The sequence below is a fragment of the Canis lupus genome, chromosome 1 (genome assembly GCF_003254725.2).
Source record: "Canis lupus dingo isolate Sandy chromosome 1, ASM325472v2, whole genome shotgun sequence".
NCBI classification, from domain to species: domain Eukaryota; kingdom Metazoa; phylum Chordata; class Mammalia; order Carnivora; family Canidae; genus Canis; species Canis lupus.
The window spans coordinates 5,179,692-5,194,069 of record NC_064243.1 but is presented as its reverse complement, the minus strand read 5'-3'; the positions used below and the strand labels follow the sequence as shown (position 1 = coordinate 5,194,069).

At 38.4% G+C, this 14,378-nt stretch overlaps 1 long non-coding RNA gene across 1 annotated transcript in view; it reads right to left on the bottom strand.

The window, feature by feature from the left end:
- Positions 1-5,628: 5,628 nt before the first annotated feature.
- Positions 5,629-14,378, bottom strand: part of LOC112643972 (uncharacterized) — a 29,794-nt gene continuing 21,044 nt past the window's right edge. The window contains exons 2-3 of the long non-coding RNA XR_007411632.1: positions 10,808-10,924; positions 5,629-5,660 (exon numbers count right to left, since the gene is read on the bottom strand). This is a non-coding gene — a long non-coding RNA (uncharacterized LOC112643972). The remainder of the gene's footprint in view (positions 5,661-10,807; positions 10,925-14,378) is intronic.

Below are 14,378 nucleotides of genomic sequence, written 5' to 3'. Positions count from 1 at the left end.
TGCCAAATAATTCATAGCTTTTGTTGCTATTGTGAATTAAGTTTTCCATATTTCTATGTTTAGTTGGTAATTGCCAATAGTTAAGAAACTATTGATTTTTATATGTTAATCTTATATGCATCCTTTAAAGTCAAGCCTTCTGGGTTTTCCTTTTATGAAATCATATCTCCAGGTAAACGAAGTAGTTTGCTTTTTCTTTCCATTATTCAAGAAGCAGGAGTGACCCTGATACTCATTCTAGGGTGTCCCCCTTTTGATAGGAAGCCAAGCTGCACTCAGACTCAGCTGAGACCTTCTCCCACTGGCTGAAGTCACTGCATCACCCCATGGCTCCCAAGGTCCATACTGTCACCCCGATCCGCAGGTGCAAGGCAGTTGAAGTTCCCAGAAACTATTAGAAATCTCTACCATTGCACACCCATGCTGCTTGGTTTCAGTCTTTGTGACCTGCTTCAAAGCTCCTTTCTCATGTTCATCCTCCAGAAGAGAGATTGACAGAAGAGTGGCATCCTTCTAGGACCATGGAACACAGGCCGTGTTCAGAAACACCCAGACCCAGGTCAGCTCTCCAGGATGACTTCACTGGGGGACTCCCACATCTCTATCTATAAAATCTGGTCTTTAACTTTTCCTTTTATCAATAAAACCTATTCCTTATCCAGGACCCTGGGACACTGTGGAATTTATCCTGACTTCCTCCATGATAGGAGGCAGCCCAGAAAGGATCCTTCTGTGAAGATGCTTTATTTTCCAACCTTTATAGCAAATTGTTTCATTTTCTTCTCCTGTGAACTTTAGTATAATCTGCAAAATAATTTAAGTGATTGTTTTTACTTATTCATTCATTCATTTCCAATCATCCATTAAAAAATAAGTAATTTTGTCTCTGTTTAGAATCACTCTACGATTTTACATTTTAGTTATTGACAATAATTTTTGAAAATAAATTTCAATAGGGGATGGGGATGAATGAGTGCACTTGTGATGAATACCAGCTGATGTTTGGAATTGTCAGATCTATACTAGTTTTAAAAGAAGAAAAGAAATTTTAATATATGTAAGTAGTTTTTATTTATTTATATATTACTTTGTGTTTTTATTTTAACAATACAATGAAAATGTCCAAGCATCTTTATTGCATTAAATCAAATACTTTTGATACCTCCCAACATGACCACATTGGTTTTCCCCTCCACTTTTTCATGTATTATGTTAATATATTTCCTGATATTGAACTTTCCTTGCTTTCCTTGAATAAACCTGACTTACATTATAAACCTGACAGTGTATTATCCTATTTATTCTATTTGTTGACATTTTATTTAAAATGTTCATATCTCTTCAAAAGTGACACTGACTGATCTATATTATTTTCTTTGTACCACCTCTGCATGTTTTGGTATTTAATTTTTACAGGCTTCAAAAACTGAGTTGGGAATCCTCCCACCTTTACATATAATCTGGGTTAACTTGAGAATTATCCTTTAAGTGTTATATAGAACTTGGATATCAAACTATCAATTCTTGGGGCTTTTTTAATAATATATGTTAATCCTATTTCTAATATCTTATAATGTCTATTTGAACTTCCTATGTCTTCATTTCAACTTGGGTAATTTATGGTTCACCATAAAATCATCAACTCCCTCTAGTTTCCAAATTTGATGCCAAGGAGTACACAGAGTATTATCATAGTTATCTTCATTTCTTCTGTTCCTAAGTCTTGTACAATTTTTATCATTTTCCATCAAGGGCTTACATATTTATTGGGCTTTTCAAAAGATAAACTACTTTTCATTTATTTATCTTTAGTACATACTTTCACATATATTTCAACTTTCAGTTCGGCTAATTCTGTTTTCCTACTTTCTTTTCTCAATTTTGTTCTATTATAATTTCTCAAAAGAGCATAAATTCCTATGTTCTTGGCCTGTACTCTTATTAATCAAAGCATTGAGGACCAACTTTCACTTATCCCATATATTTTTGTGAGACATATCCTTTTAATTCTTTCTTAGGTTTCTCCACTGATCTCATATTAAGACTATTTCCAAATGAGTGGGAAATATCAGAAAGGGAGACAGAACATGAAAGACTCCTAACTCTGGGAAACGAACTAGGGGTGATGGAAGGGGAGGTGGGCGGAGGGTGGGGGTGACTGGGTGACGGGCACTGATGGGGGCACTTGACGGGATGAGCACTGGGTGTTATTCTATATGTTGGCAAATTGAACACCAATAAAAAATAAATTTATAAAAAAATACTATTTCCTATTTTTGTTATCTATTTATAATTTCATTTTTTTATCAGAGGATGTGTCCTGTTAAGTTGGTTATTGGTTATTGGTTATTTTGCTAAGGTTTTCCTCGTGGTCATGGAAAAAATTGGCATGACCAATTTTTTAATATTTCACTAAGTAAAGAAGAAAGAGAAATTATGTTCTTGATCCAAAAATATAAATTACATATTCAAATTTGTTTATGTTACTCAATTTCTTTCTGCCTATAGCGGCTGGTGTGAATACACTCATGAAACTTCTTTTCAATGAGTGGGTGTTTTGTGCTCTGCTATGTCAAGTGCTTACATTTCACCTCATCTAAGACTGTTGTCAGTCTCGCTCTCCGTCTGTTTCCATCATTGTCCATTTTCTCATTCTATTTTCTCATCCTTTTACTTCTAATTTTGGCTTTATTCCTTCCATCTTGCATTCATTTTACTTTCTGGTTTTCCCTTTTTCTTTTGTTTCAGTCACTGGTTTGGTCAAGTAAACACTCATGTCCCTATTGATTAGTGTTTATGTAAAAGGTTCTGTCCCCTGACACTTTCCCACGAGTCACCTGTCATAAAATTCATTATCAAACATACATTTGTCCTGCCCTGTATGGAAGCCAACCATCATGGATCTCCCTCCACCAGACATTCTATCCTCCTTTCTTCCTCTGCCTCTGCCCCTGTGGCTGTCAGAGGAAATCTTCGGGGCATTTTTGCCCTCTCCTCCTCTAAATGAGAGCCTTCACTTGTTCCTTCTCTTCCGGTACCATCACTCCCAACACTGACTCCCAAATAATGATAAAATTTAATACTTTAAATGCTTTCATTTCTAGGGTGTTAGATTTAAAAAAAACTTGAATGTAATTATTTATTTTAAAATCAATTTTATTTTATTTTAAGTTCTGGTGTAGTTAACATATAGTGTTATATTAGATTTGGGCGTACAATATAGTGATCAACACTTCCATACATCACATGGTGCTCATCACAGGTGCATTCCCTCATGCCCATCACCTGTTTCTCCTCTCCCCCCACCCACCTCCCCTCTGGTGACCATCAGTTTCTTTCTCTATAGTTAAGAGTCTGTTTCTTTCTCTCTCTCTCTATTTCCTTTGCTTGTACTTTTCTAATAACTGCTACAGGATTGTTCTTGCTAACTTCTGCTTTCTCTTCCTTTTAATCCTCTCCCACGTGAATGTCTGTAGTGGTTCATTGATTGTTTAGCTAGAGTCTGTTTTTGTGTATTGTCTACAGATGGGGTTTATGGATGATACAATCTCTGAATCCTGAGTATTTGTAAACTTCACTCACCCTGGCAGGTGATTCTTGGAAGTCTATGCATGTTATCTGGCAAGCATCCAGAACTGCAGATAAGCCATTTCTAATCTTTTGTTTTTCCTTCATAAGTAACCTGCTCATTCTTTCTCAGAATATAAAGGTTTTTCTCTTTATTCCTGAGCATCAGAAAGCTAACTGGAACATGTCCATGTGTTTTCTTTATATCAGTCTTTGATGAGCCTCAGGAACACATTTAACTCTTCAAACTCAAGTCCTACTTCACTCAGGGAAGTATTCCACTATTACTTGCTTAATTATTGCACTTCCTCCAGAAGGTTCTTTCACAATAGATGTTTTTTTGTGTGTTACATTGCCAGGATCTGTCCTCTTCATCTTTCTTTATATTTTTGTTCTATGGTTTGAGATATTCCTTCCTTAGTCTTCTCAGCACTAATTCTCTCCTCACCAGAATTTTTTCTTTAATATCACATTTTTAGTTCTGAAAGTCTTGTGTGCTATAATAAATCTTCTTATATGCTCTAATTACTTACGTCATTTCACTTGTCATCAATTCTTCCTTTCCCTGCTTGTTTGTCACTTTGTTTTTGTCCATTCACTAGGGCTCAGATAAAGCTGCTGAGAAGCTTCAATTGAGAGCAACCACTTCTATAACTGAGTAGGTGCATGGATGTGTGCGTGCATGCATATGTGTGTGCAGAAATCCAGGTCTTCCTCAGTCAGGAGGGAGGTAAGCTGAAGTCTCTCTTGGTACCAGGAAGAAGCATCTCGCCTCCCTGCTCTCTAAGCTTAGTCCCCTGCCTAGCAAAGGGTGAATGGAATAGAGTTGACCCATACATTCAATAATTCTGCTTTCTAAAAGTGTAACAGAGGGGCCCTGGGCAGCTTAGTCAGTTAAGCTCCTAACTCTTCATTTCAGCTTGGGTCATAATCTCAGCATCTTGAGATCAAGCCCCATGTGGGGCTCCTTGCTCAGTGGGGAGTCTGGATGAGATTCTTTCTCCCTCTCCTGCTGCTCCTCCCCCTGCTCACTCTCTCCTTCTCTCAAATAAATAAATCTTTTAAAAATAAAATAATTAAAATAAAAAGTGTAGCAGATCTTCTTAGGGATTCTTGCACATGGGAAATTTCAAACCATTTCTTGAGTAATTCGCAAGTCATTAAAAGCTAAGACTTCCCCATGATCTACCAAATTCCCATTCCAGTAATCGCTGCTTTTTAATCCCCAGACCCACAAATGGAACTGTTTAGGCCCTGGCAGAGCCTGAGACTCACTCATATCTTTTGGGCCACTCCTTCTGATAAACCCATCTCTGTTTGGCTTGAGACAGGTGGTCTATGGTGAATAGTTAGGAAAAGAAGACATTCAAACTTCCTTCCCAGAATCTTCACAGTGTGTGCTTCTACAAGCACTGTTGTATAGTTAGAGACAGATAAAACAATTAGAGACAGATAGACAAAAGCAAAAATAGAGACAGATTTAGCAAAAGCAAAAATAGATTTAGCAAAAGCAAAAATAGAGACAGTCTCTGTTAGAGACAGATAAGACTAAAGCAAAAATATAAAAGGTCCCAGAAAGATAGTACATATATGTTGAACTAATATTATAAAAGGGAGGGCAAACATAAAGATAAAAAACCTTTATGAATTACCCAGAACAATTAGGGAAGAAATGCTTAAAAACATATAACTAAATTTTAAAAACCTCTGTAGACTTTGCATTGTCCCATTTGTTTAGGCTCCAGTAAGCCATTGTGAGTATCTGAAATATTGCAAAGCTATGACATATATATCAAGCCTCAAATTTGTAGTGTATTTTATTCAGTGCTTTTAATATTATAGGTGGTTTTTAATTTAGGTCTAAAATGTCAATTTCTTGAAAGGCTAAAATTTGGCTAATAATTGCTAGCAGAACACTTCTCAGTTATCTAACTTGCAAGAAGACAGGAAAGTCAGGAATGTTGTCAGAATGTTTGTTTTTGCTAAGAGACCTCATTTCACTCCTTAATTCTATCTATCATGTCTAAGTGCTTTTTTATGAGACAAAAGAGTCAACATTTACCTGGAGCTGAAGAACACCTTTTGATTTTCACCTGGAATTGCAAGAGAAGTCATTTGTCATGAAGAATAATTGAAAAATTAATCAATTCAAGATTTCTCACATTTTTTAAGGTTTGAGCTGACATTTTTCCTTCAAATATATGGAATAAAACCCTAGAAATACCGGTTGCAAATGATATTTTATGACTTTTAATAAAAAAAAATCAGCCCTAGAAGACAACAGCTGATAATAAAAGTGACCTGTCTCCATTTCCATTATTATCTTGATGAGAGCTGCCTTTCAGTCCATAGGAATCAAATAGCCGGAAAGCTTTTTTTCAGATATTCATTTACATTTTTAACAACTGAGAACATTTTCATTATTCATAATAAAACAGGGTTCTTTTTTTACTTGGAAAATAAATCCAAGGACATTCAGCAGAAACCAGAGCAGAACAACGTGGTCCCTGAACTTAACAGAGCATCAACAGATTCAGTCAGTGTAGGAGGAGGTGTGGTCAGGCCAGTAAGGAGCTGAGGAGGTCAAGATTATAATGTAACCAAAAATATCAGTGGCTTGACCAGTGTGATGGGGTCCTGATCAAGAGTGAAAGTAAAATGGATTGCAACTAGGTTAATCACCAAAGCCCAAGAAAAGTGACCAGGAAGTCAATGGAGTGAGCACCATGGACAGCTGAGCTCTCCTTTCAAGACCGCATCTTGGCCTGACCAGCAGCAAAGCCCAAGAATTCTTTCCTCTCTCAGGAGCAAGTATTGCTTCACAATGAAGGACCTATGCCTTATCCACAAAGAGTCTTCAGCTGACAAGTTGGACGGCTGGTTTCTGGTCCAAGAGTTGATGCCATGGTTCTGTCCCTGTCTAGGGCCATGTCATGGGTCTGAGTGAGGCTCCTGCTCTGTTTTCTTTTTGAACAACAAAGAAGCTCATCCAAAAAATGAATGCACAGAAAATTCTGATAAAATCAGAAAATATAGGAAATTGAAGAAATCACAATTGTGAATAATAGACAAAAGAAATTCAGAGGAAAAAGATAAATCAAAGCACTTTTCCGCCTTTAAAATATGGTCTTTACAACAAAGGGGTGCTCTCTCCTTGTTCATCATGACCCAAGACCTTTTTAACATCATGCCTTTGTGTAAAGAACCAATAGACTGCAATGTGTGGGAGGGATAAGAGCCTTATGAAACCACATGGCTGCCCTGGGAGGTGTCAGAACCTGTTATTACCCACCATACTCTATCTGCTGAAACCCAAGGCTTTGCTTGCTTCATCTCATCTATCTCAAGAGCAAGAAACAGTCATGATGAAGACTGGCAATATTTAGGATCCTGTGTCACTGGGGGTTCTGCTCCAAGCCCTTTATTTTGTATGGTGTGGTAAGCATTCATCCCTTCCCAGATAGTGCCATACTACAGTGTTTGTACATGCTGTTGCCTCTGTATGAGTAACCCCTTCTTCAGCCTCCTCTCTACTCATTCCTGGCTGACTCTTATTGGTGTAGAAGCCACTTCCTCTCAGGAAGTCTGTCTTGGTAGGTGCCTCTCTTATGTGTTCCTCATTTGAATATAGGGTAGCATTTATTATATATACTATGTAATTGCTCTTTTAATGGTCAACCTGCCCCACTAGACTGCAAAGTCCTTGAAAGTAAGAATTATACCTTGTTCACTGCTCTCCTCTGAGTACCTTACATTATACCTGGCTAATTGGTATTTACATTTATTGAAGGAATGAACCTGTCTACCTTAAATTATCTTCCTTTCCAAATTAATCATCATTTTATATCCTGTCAATAGTCCCTAGGCAGAAAATGGCAACGAATTTGGCTTCAAATTAAGAGTTGAAGTGAGATTTAGAGGCTAGGACTTTAGTAGATAAAACACATTTGTTGCTGTGGTACTTGGATGCCATCATAATAAGGATTTCTCTACCTACAGCATATTCTATTGCTTTAGCGTATTCTAAAAGTTCATATCCCAAATCTATTCCTTCATATCACCTTGACCCCTTTAAATGTTCTCACAATGGTCTTGAAAATACTTTGTACCTTAAGCAAAGCCAAGAAAAGCTCTGCAAAATCTCTAATGGGTCTTTCAGGAAGCACTGACTTTGGAAAGGTAATGTTTTGTGTACCTAAACGTTTTTTAAATTAAAAAACTTTTCATTTCAGATTTATTATGACATAAATAATTGTCCTCAATTGTAGAGTATTTGTTATCCGAAGCACACTATTAGATTAAATGGTTCAGCAAGATCCTCCATGATGTACAGTGAACGCTTGGACAATGTAGAGGTTAGGGCTGCCAACCCCTGTGCAGTCAAAAATTTGCATATAACTTTTGACTCCCTGAAAACTTAACTACTAATAGCTCACTGTTGAAAAAGCCTTATCAATAACATATACAGTGGATAACACATATTTTGCATGTTATATGGATTATATGTCGTATTCTTACAATAACGTAAGCTAGAAAAAAAATGTTAGGAAAATCACACAATATTATACCACATTTATAGAAGAAAATCCCCATATAAGAAGACCTGTGCAGTTCAAACTTGTATTGTTCTACGGTCAACTATACTGTAGTATCTCATTCCTCCAAGGACGTATTTCAATCTTTAGCCCACTTTTAAGTATAGGTAATACTTCTGAGAAACTCTGTGATACACACATAACAAATCTCTAGACCATCTGCTATTTTCCTCTTGAGCCTCAATCCATCCTCAGAGCCTAACAAGTCCTCTGGGATGTATCAACATACAAGTATTAAACAGATAAAATTGGGGTGCCTGGGTGACTCAGTCAGTTAAACATCTGCCTTCAGCTCAGGTCATGATCTCAGGGTCTTGGGATCAAGCTCCAAATCAGGCTCCATGCGCAGTGGAGAGTCTGTTTCTCCCTCTCCCTCTACTCCTCTCCTGCTCATGCTCTCTCTCATATAAATAAATAATCTTTAAAAAAAGAAACAGAGAAAACCAAGTGACATGTTGTGGATGCTAAATTCTGCTGAGGAGTCTCTTTGGATTGTAAGTGGGGACAACTAGAAAAACTGGAAATTGACATGAGAGAAAAGGATGCATATGAGGTACAGACCGTTGTAGTCATGATAAGCTTCACTGAGAATTATCCTCGCCATAAACACAAGTCCAAAATTAGATAAAACTGAATAAATAGTAAGTTTAAAATGATGCCTATATATCCTTGATGTGAAAGTTTCTACAAACAGTGAATCAAAGTCCTTCCTTTCCCAAAATTTCTGAGGAAAAGAGCCTCAGTATTAAAATCTGTTTGCTGACTGTAAAGAAACAATTTGTTAAGCCAATAACCAGCCTTTGTGGAGCTTCTGTAATACTTAGGGTCTCATTAAGCAATAACACCTCCACTTGTCTGACCTCCCTGGTTTTTTTGGACTTTTCATTAAAAAAGACAATGTATAATAATGTGAGAATGGAAAGCTCCAATGCATGTATAGTTGACCTCTCCTTGTGGGAAGGTCTCAGAGGAACCTCAGGCCTGTGCACAATAGCCCTCTGTGCATCACCATAAATCCAGCCCTGTTCTCCGTTCAAGTATGCCATCCCTGGAGCCAGAGTGTCCTCCAAAATACAAATCTGGCCATGTCACCTCCATGATGATCCCTGGCTTGTCAGACAAAGACGTATCTTGAGTGTGGCCTGCTAGGCCCTCCATTCTTGGCTTTGCCCCCTGTCCTTCGGATTCACCTCTTCTCGATTCTGACCTTTGTACCTCCCCACATGGACCTCTCTTGGCCTGGGCACACTCACAGACTCAGCATGAGGCTGCTGCATGTGCTGCTCTCCTGGGCTCCTTCTCACATACCTCTGTCTGTTTCTTGGCTTGGTCATTGTTTCATCAGACAACCCTGTCTGCTCTTCTCCACTAGACCAAACAGCTCTCCAGGGTCTCATAAAATCGTGTGCTCTCTTGGGGTTCTTGTCACTTACGTGTTCATGTGACTATTTGACTGCCTAACCCATTAAACCTCATGGGGATCAGAGACTATTTTTGTTGTTCATCATGAACGCTCAACAGCTAACACTGCCTGGGATGTAGTAGGTGCTCAGTGAATACTTCTTCAATTAAAAAAAGAAGGGGGAAACAGAAAAGAAGAACAAGAAAGGAGAGAAAGAGAAAAAGGGAAAGAAGATACCAGATTTATTCAATGAAACTGGAATTTAGGGTGAAATTGATGAGCACTGGAGGGAAGCCCCAATATTCCCAGCCTGTTATTGTCTATTAACTGACCACACAGGTCATCCACCCTCTTGGGAATCAGGCTGCCTCCTTGGCGGTTCTTTTACAAAGGAAGAAGACCTATATTCCTTCCTCGATGGCTGTATCAAAACCGAGCAATGGAGCTGCCAGCGAACCCTCTGAAGTTGGCCCTGATGCATTTCCGAGCCAGGAGGTGGGTGCCGTTCACGGCCCAGGATCTCAGCTCTAGGGAACAGAGCACTTCCAAGTGGGTCATAGTAAGTCAACAACATGCTCTCCCTGATCCTCCCCACCCCTCCTCTACCTTCTGCGTTGATATTTAATGCTTTATTAATCAGTCTCCCAATCAGTATTATTGACCACTTTTGCAGAATATCTAGCCACCTCTGGAAACCAGAGGCAGGAAGGTACCCTGACTTAGACTGTAGAATCAGTTCTGTCACCAATAAACCATGGGAAAGCATCGTGCACACTCTGCTGCGTGATAGCTCGTTGAGTAACCGTAATGAATATTAATTATTTGCACATAAACGTCTTAGAGCAGTGCCTGGTACATAGTAAGTGCTCAGTACATGCTAGCTGTTTATTTACTTACAAGGACTTCAGAAATTCCGTCTCTGAGAAAGTGATGGCCTTCTTATAAGGATTTTTACTTCTTTTCTCAGCTCAGGGGGAACACTGCTCAAGACATACTACGTTAATTAAAGTACCCTTTCTGTGTTCTAGTTTGGCCATTCTTGCCCTAGCTCCCATGGGATGAAAGTGGCCATGCCTTACACACCCACACCTTCTTCTAATGTGCTAATCAGGGCATAAACCCCAGCAGCAAGTCAATGACTTCAGCTATTTCTGAGGTTGGAGACAGGGTGTGCTTAGTTTCCTGGGTGCTCTTGATGTGTGTGCTGGGATAGGGAGACCTCCATTCAGCTCCACATACTCACCCATTCTCTCTGTGTCTCCTCCTCAGTCCGATGGCACATGCTCACGCCCTGTGGGCAGATGTCCTGCCATCACTTCATCCCAGCACTTCCAGGTGTTCAACACAGGATCTTGAATGACTGAATCAGTGAATAAAAATATTAGGAGGGTTTCTGTTTCCCAGATGTCTTCATTAGGTGTCCACATTTTTAAAATGTCTGCTTTTCAGTATTAACTTCCTCAAGGCATGCTGTTACAATGACTTTTTCTGGTAGACTAACCCACCAAACTTCCAAGACCTAACAAACTCTGGGTCACATAAATTTGAGCTAAAAACAAAAATAAATAATAATAATATCTCATGTGTGACCCCTGGGTTCTGTGGCTCCTTCACAGATAAGGCCCTGCTCATTTAAGCATTTTGGCCCACACTCTTATTACCTCTGACCTCAAGCTGAAGACGTGTGCAGCCAATCGAACTCATAGGTGCTAGTGAAGAGTTTCTTTTATTTGCCTCTCAACATGAAAAGAGGGTTGAGATACAAAGTTATAAAAGCAAAGAAAAGAATCAAGGGGTTTTCATTCTTAGGTAACTAAAAATAAACGTATAAGTTTTAAGATACTTTCAAAATATGAAAAATAGTTAAGGAGAGAAAATGAGTGGGAAAAATCAGAGAGGGAGACAGAACACGAGAGACTCCTAACTCTGGGAAATGAATAAGGGGTAGTGGAAGGGGAGATAGGAAGGAGGATGGGGGGGACTGGGTGACTGGCACTGAAGGGGCACTTGACCAGATGAGCACTGGGTGTTATGCTATGTGTTGGCAAATCAAACTCCAATAAAAATATATACAAAAAAAAAAAAAACTCCCTCATCCTTGTGATCAAGTCTCTACAATTATCAGGAGAAATTATGAATTTAAATAAATTTAGAGGAGTTAATAAATGAGAAACTGTATTCCTTTTTTTAAAAAAAGATTTTATTTGTTTATTCATGAGAGACACAGAGAGAGGCAGAGTCACAGGCAGAGGGAGAAGCAGGCTCCATGCAGGGAGCCCAATGTGGGACTCAATCCCAGGACTCCAGGATCATGCCCTGGGCCTAAGGCAGGCACTAAACCACCTGAGCCACCCAGGGATCCCTGAGAAACTGTATTCCAAATAATATCTCTCCACAAACAGAAATAAGATATGAAGGGTCAAATATTACATGGTGTTAAAGTATTACAGGTCACGCACATTCATTTAGTGTAAAATAAAAACTATTTGTAACAAGGGAGAAATGTTCCCTAAGAGTTGTCCTATGTAAGGAGGATCTGAAGCAATCTATATTTTAAAGCCCAGTGCAAACAAAACCAAAAGAGACCAAGTTCCTACCTAAATTACACAGACAATAATGCACAGGCCCATAAGAGGATATTTACAATTACTTGCACTATGTAAAGCCAAGGGTTAATTATTCAGAGTGTAAACTGAGGTAGGTATACATTAATAGAAACCATACCTTACAGAGGCCATTCTATTGCTAACTAGTGATAGAGTCATTATACATCCACAGAAAATTTGACATAGACACACACAAAAATGGGTAGGGGATGCAGATGAGATTTATTTGGGAAGCACTCTGAAACAGTGAACAACGGCCAAAAAGTAAGACCAAAAAATGCATGACTATCATCACAGAAAGCAGTAACTAACAGAAAACCTGAGCAATAGATGGAGTCGGTACCCAGGGGAAATAAAGCTGCGTGCTCAAAACTCAGGTCAGATCAGGACTGTAAAACCAATTTTGTATTAAAAATGTTCTCCTGAACCATTTATTCTTTATACATACATCCGCATGAGTAATTAGATAATAAGGCTATGTACGCCATTTTCGTAGATGGGAAGTTAATGGTTAAAAATCACAGGATAAGTTAGAGGAAAATGCATTTGAAACAGTGTCACTACAGAAAGCAGAAACATTTATTCTAATGTCTCCCCCACAACCACCAAAAAGTTTGAATAGATAGATAGATAGATATAGATTATATATATTGATATTGATATTGATATCGATTATATATTTTACATATATATATAATCAATTATCAGAATTAACTGGGTGGAGGGTCAGGGGGTCTCTATCACAAAGAAGTTGGTAATTCCACATCTGCTCCACGAGATGGAAACTCTGCCCCTTGGGGATAGCTACCAAGACCACAGGGCTCTCTCTCCTGAGATCCTAGTCTGGGCCCTGGGGTATTTGAGAGGGAGCCTGAGATACATGAAGTGAAACAGACAGAATTAGAGGGAGAAATAGACCATTCGTGGTAGCCATTGGAGACTTCAATACCCCAATATTGGATGGAGTAATGGACAGTGGATGGAAGAACCAGGTGATGACTGACAAGGAAACTGACGATTTGAGCAGCACTGTCACCAGCCAGATGTAACACATCCATACAGCACCGCACACAGCGCCCACTGATATACTTTCTCCCCCAGTGCACCTGGACCTTCCTCCAGGATAAACCACATATGAGGTCATAAAAACGATCCCCCCACCCCATATTTGAAGGATTGAAATTATATAAACTATGTCTTCTGACCACAATGGAATGTGATTAGAAATGAATAAAGGATTTTTGGGAAAATCACCAATACTTGAAAATTAAACACTCTCTCCTTATGGCGATGGAAATATTCAAACACTGATTGTGGTGATTGTTGCATAACTCTGCAAACATACTGAAAACTATTGAATTGTAGACATTAAATGGATGAGCTGCAGGCCATGTGAATTATGGCTCAAAAAAGCTGTTGATTAAAAAAGAATATCTACTTCAACATGCACATACACATACCTATAGTAATTTAGGTAGATATGTGAAAGGGAAATGTCATAAAATAAAAAGTTTGGACAAACTGATTTGCTCCAAAATATTATTTTAGTTAGTGAGCTCCTTTATACATTCAAAATAATTCTATTCAATATTTCATAACATTTCTGTGACGGATATGCATGTCCTAAATGTTCCAAGGCGTTTCGTTAAGATTATGGAAATCTTAAAAAAGATTCATTCCCATCCAAGTTCATTTCATTTATCCCTTCCCTGTCTAATAGTAGGATAAAAAAAAAAAAAGGCCTCTAAACAAAGCTGTGATTCAGAAGAGGAGCCCCAATAACTTGAAAAAATTAAGTTGTTTCTAAGTAGATAGTGAAGACTTTTTCTACATCTCAGAAACTCTCAATCTGTGAGCCTGTTATTAGTTAGTTATGGCCGTAATAACAGAGCAATTTAAAGCATCATTTTTGCCTTTTCTCCTATCAGTATTTTTAAGATTATCATAAAATTTAAGCAGAAATCTATGCACAAATAAACTCTAAACAGCGATGTCTAATCTCTTCCAAAAAAGGGCACCATACACACCAAGCTGTTTCCATTTAAAATCCTTTAAAATACCAGTGACGATAGGCAGAAAGCATATAACCATAACAATGTAACAGCTGCCATTTATCGAACACTTTCTGCAGGCCAGGCGCTAAGCTCCCATTTTTCACTCATTATCTCATTTCACCTTTAGGGTAACTTTACAAAGTCTGCATTACTA